The sequence below is a fragment of the Sinocyclocheilus grahami genome, unplaced genomic scaffold (genome assembly GCF_001515645.1).
Source record: "Sinocyclocheilus grahami isolate Dianchi unplaced genomic scaffold, SAMN03320097.WGS_v1.1 scaffold100.1, whole genome shotgun sequence".
Classification (NCBI taxonomy): domain Eukaryota; kingdom Metazoa; phylum Chordata; class Actinopteri; order Cypriniformes; family Cyprinidae; genus Sinocyclocheilus; species Sinocyclocheilus grahami.
In genome coordinates this window covers 1,834,759-1,839,571 of record NW_015505279.1, presented here as the reverse complement: position 1 = coordinate 1,839,571, position 4,813 = coordinate 1,834,759, and the positions used below count along the sequence as shown (strand labels likewise).

The 4,813-nt window shown below is 42.9% G+C and overlaps 1 pseudogene; it reads right to left on the bottom strand.

Moving 5' to 3' along the window:
- Positions 1-4,813, bottom strand: part of LOC107588259 (myosin light chain kinase, smooth muscle-like) — a 103,007-nt pseudogene that overhangs the window by 52,878 nt on the left and 45,316 nt on the right.

The window sequence follows — 4,813 nt, the reverse complement described above, 5'->3', positions numbered from 1 at the left end:
TGTGTGTGTGTGTGTGTGTGTGTGTATGTTAGACCAGTTTATGTGTTTATGTAGTATGTTAGACTAGTTTAAGTGTTTATGTAGTTAATAAAACCTTACTTGTATCACACTTGACGTGGTTCATTGTTTGCTCATAACTGGAGTCACTTAATCATGCAGATTTATGCTACAAGCTTTTGTAGAATTGTACAGTAAGAAAGTTATTTCCTTTAACCAGGAAATTAACGTTCTTAGAATTGACAAGACAGTTGACCCTGAGAGGTAAAGTAAATATCTACAGCGGATCTAAATATTTATAATTAATTATAACTAGTTATGATTAATTATTCATATTTCCCCATGGGTTGATTCGTTACACTGTTTTACGTCTGCCCTGTTTAATCTAGTTTTCCTTAGTTTCCTTGATTAGTTAATTCTGTTCACCTGTGTCCTGTTAATTAGTCAAGTCAAGTCACCTTTATTTGTATAGCGCTTTATACAATACTGATTGTGTCAATGCAGCTTTACAGTGTCAAACAGGAAAATAGTTTGTCAATAATGCAAAAAGACAATAACAAAGAGTCATTTCCAGTTAAAGTCAGTTCATTGATGATTCAGTGATGTCATCATCCAGTTCAGCTCTCTTCCAATAGTGTCCAATAGTGTGTAATCTGTCAAGCGTCCCGCAACTGAGCAAACCAAAGGCGACAGTGGCAAGGAACTATAACTCCATCGATGACAGAAATGGAGAAAAAAACCTTGGGAGAAACCAGGCTCAGTCAGGGGGGCCAGTTCTTCTCTGGCCAGACGAAACCAGCATGGTGTGGTTTAATTCCAGGCTGCAACACAGGTGCAGATGACTTGTCTGTTTCCCTTGCCTTTTGCTTTTCCCCCGCCATGGATATCCCCGCTGTTATGCTCCCTTGAACAAGGGGATCGCTCCCTCGAGGACCACACAAAGAACTTTCACATCTAACTCATTACCCAGACAGCTGCCTATGTGCATTTTATTACGTTGGACTGAACACCTCGTCCAAGGCAAAGCTGTCTGGGGATGGTCCTCGAGGGAGTTTTGCCACTTTTGTGGAGTGGGTGCTTGAGGAACATGGACTGTATTTCTCCGTCTGCCCCGCTGAGGAAGACAACTTCAGCCCCACTCCTGAACCAGAGACCAGCCAGCAGTCATCCCGCTGCACAGAGAAGAGACTTTTGGTGGAGATCAAGGGCTTGGAGGGAAGCCCCACTCACACTCCTGCCGCAGAGAGTGAGCTGCAGCTGGACACTGGACAATATTCTGAGGAACTTTTGGACATTTTTGAGGATGATCTTATTGACTGGGTTGTGGAGGTGATCCCTGTGTTTCTGTGTCTCCTGAGTCTCCGCTGGTTCCGTCCAGCTCTTCTGCGTCTCCTGAGCTTCCTATGACTCTTAAGTTCCCTCTCCCACCTCCTCTTATGCCAGCCAGTTCCTCAGCCCTGTCTCCACTGGTTCCTGTCAGTCCCTCAGCTTACCATCAGTCAGTGCCATCTGGGTGCTCTGATCCGCCTAGGGCCTTCCAGTCTCCAGCTCCACCCAGGTGTGAGGATCCCCTATCTCCGCTTCCAGCCTCTGAGCCCTGTACTCCACCTCGGTCCTCCGACCTATCAGCTCCGCCTTGGTTCTTAGCTCCCTTGTCTTCACCGTGGCCCGTCATCCCACTGGCTCCACCGGGTTCCCTCGTCTCTCTGGCTCCACCTTGGTCAGTCGTTGACCATTCGCCGCCTTAGGACTCCACTCCTCTGACTTCGCCCCGTCACTCTATCCCTCTGGCTCTGTGAGGCTCCTCCTTCCCTCTTGCTCCGCCTTCATCCTCTGTCGCTCCGGCTCATCCGCGGCCTTCCGAATTCCCGCCTTGGTTGCCCGAGCTGTCAGCTTCGCCTTGGCCCTCTGGACCTTGGGTGTCGCACTGGCTCTCCGTCTGCTCGGCTTCACCTGGGTCTCCACCTCCAGCGGCTCCTTCTCCGCCAGTCGGCCCCCTGGTGTAGCCAGTCCTAACTGCACCATGACTCCTCCTTCCGGCGACTCCACCATGGGCCACCATCCTGGCTGGTCTCTGGATCTCCACCTGGCTCCTCCATTCGTCTTCACCATGGTTCCTCTCGTAATCACCTTCTCCTAGTCCCTGCCTTTCTCCTTCTCTACGCCTTCCTCCAGAATCCCTGCCTTCCCTCCTCAGTTGGACTCTATGCGGCATGAGGATGCGCCTTCCCGGGGAGGGGTGAAATGTTACATGTATGCTTACATGTCTGTCAGTTTTCTGTCTGCCCTGTTTGACCTAGTTTTCCTTAGTTCCCTTGATTAGTTCATTCTGTTCACCTGTGTCCTGTTAATTAGTCATTAGTCCCTTTCTTGTGTTTGTATAAATACTCCCCGTTCTGGTCTTTCAGTTGCCGGTTATTAACATTGGTTATGCTTTGCTTTGCTGTTCTGGTCTGTTCCTGGATTCCTTGTTTGTTCTCCTGTGGATTTATGATTAAAGACTGTTTTGGATTACCCTTGCATCATGTGCTTCATCTTAGCAGAACTACCGTTACAGAAAGACAGTAAACTATCTACATATCCTTAAAACAAGATACATTGTTTTCAGAGAATATCTGTTGAATTAAAGTTATCGCACCTCAGTGGCAGTTTCTTGTTTTTACATAAGATCTACATTTGGTTATTAATAAATTTTGTTGTTATGCTTTACGTATGCTTGCTACATTGCTGTAGCATCTCTTTTCACCCTCTGTCTGAAATGCTCTGTTTTAGTTCCTGTCTCTTTAAATTGTGCCTTTCAGCTCCTGAGGTTTCATGAGGAGCTGCAAATAGTATTATATATATGGTAACTATGTCGTTGTTATTGTAAGTCCATTATTTTTATTTATTTATTTATTTTTTACAATAAAAAAGCTTAATTGGTGCCCGTTATTATATTATCATGAACATATTATCCAATGAGGTACAACAAATAAGCTTAATTCAACATATTCTCTAAAGACTTCTTATCTTTTTTTTTTTTTGCTTAATCTACAGCATAGATTATTTTATAACCCTAACACTGACCATTGACTCTGATCTGTCTAGACCACCCTTTCAAGATAAACCTGAAGCCCATCATGGTGATGCTTTACCTTCCACAATGATCTCCACGGTAACCTGGCGGCTCCCAGCATCATTGACAGCCTCACATGTGTAACGTCCTCCATCCTCATCCTGGACTTCCTGGACTGCCAGACTAAAAGTCCCACAAGCACTTTGTTCCATAGAATAATGATCTCCTGCTATCAGTAGCTTCCCATTCCTAAACCAGCAAACCTGGGGCTCTGGAAAACCACGTACCTGACAGAGATCACATAGAAAGAAAGACATGAACATGACATGGGGGTGAGTAAATTATCAGGAAATCTTTATTGTGGAATAAAAATATATAAACAGTATATTCAGAATAAAAAGACGTGCATTTGTGGTTAAAAAGCATATAAATGTGTTTCTGTTAGAAAATGACAGATCATTTCGCAAGATAAGACCCTTATTCCTCGGCTGGGATCATGTCGAGCCCTTTGAAGCTGCATTGAAACTACAATCTGGACCTTCAACCCGTTGGCCACCATTTAAGTCCATTATATGGAGAAAAATCCTGGAATATTTTCCTCAAAAACCTTAATTTCTTTGCGACTGAAGACAGAAAGACATGAACATCTTGGATGACATGGGGGTGAATAAATTATCAGGAAATTTTTACTCTGGAAGTAAACTAATCCTTTAAGAGATAAAGACTCCAAAAATATCAGACTAGTAGAAACATGCATAAAGGTAACTATGTCTTTCTCTGCTGTCTCTGCATACAAGCACATAAACTCAGTAATTAGATGAGCAGTAATTAGTCAACATGACTGTCCAAGCAAACGAGTGAGCATTCTTGTGTCTGACCAAAGGAAGCTACTGGGTGTGTAAAGCAAGCCAAGACCGTTCCATAATTAAAAGGTTCAGTGAGACAAATATGAACAGCATTCTGGACATGCTTAAAAACCAGTGAACAGAAACGGGAACAACCTTCATTATTAGTTACTCAGTAGAGAGTTCTCTTACTTATTTCCTAAGAGCGCTGTGTGTGTGTGTGAGTGATGTGTGATGAACAAGAAAAACTTCATACCAATTTGCAGCACCTCTCTTTCTGTCATAAAGCTTTCATGATTATAATAAGTGCACAAATTAACCATGGTAGGATTTCTACAATGGACTGTTGGATATTGTACTGTAGTAATTAGTGCCCAATCAAGCTCCTGGAGGGCCAAAATCTTTCAGAGTTTAGCTCCAGCCTGCTGCAACACATCATGGAGGTTTGTTGTACATTACTATATATAATAATAATATTAATAATATAATATTATTTTGGAATACCATTTATATTATATATAATGTAGCGTCTGGACCACTCAAACACACAATATATATCTTGTTAGCTAGATTTAACAAATACTCTGTAACACCCCAGGAAGCCGAACAGGCCCCTGGTTCCATAGCAACGCTGACACCAGATACATTTACGATCTAATGGAATGTGAGCAGAGACTCTCACTGCATTTTCCAGAAGCAAAAGGCACAAATGCACAGTAGAAAATTGACTTTTCTACTAATTAATTCATAGGAAAACCTTTCTTTGAATGAACAGTGTATCCTTCAGGTCATGGTGTATGTTGTCTTTGATATTTTTAGACTATTTTAGGCATGCTTATGAGGGAACCCATTCCTGTCATCCTTTCACTATATGTAATCCTACCTTGTTTAGTATCTATGAATTTGCCTTCTTATG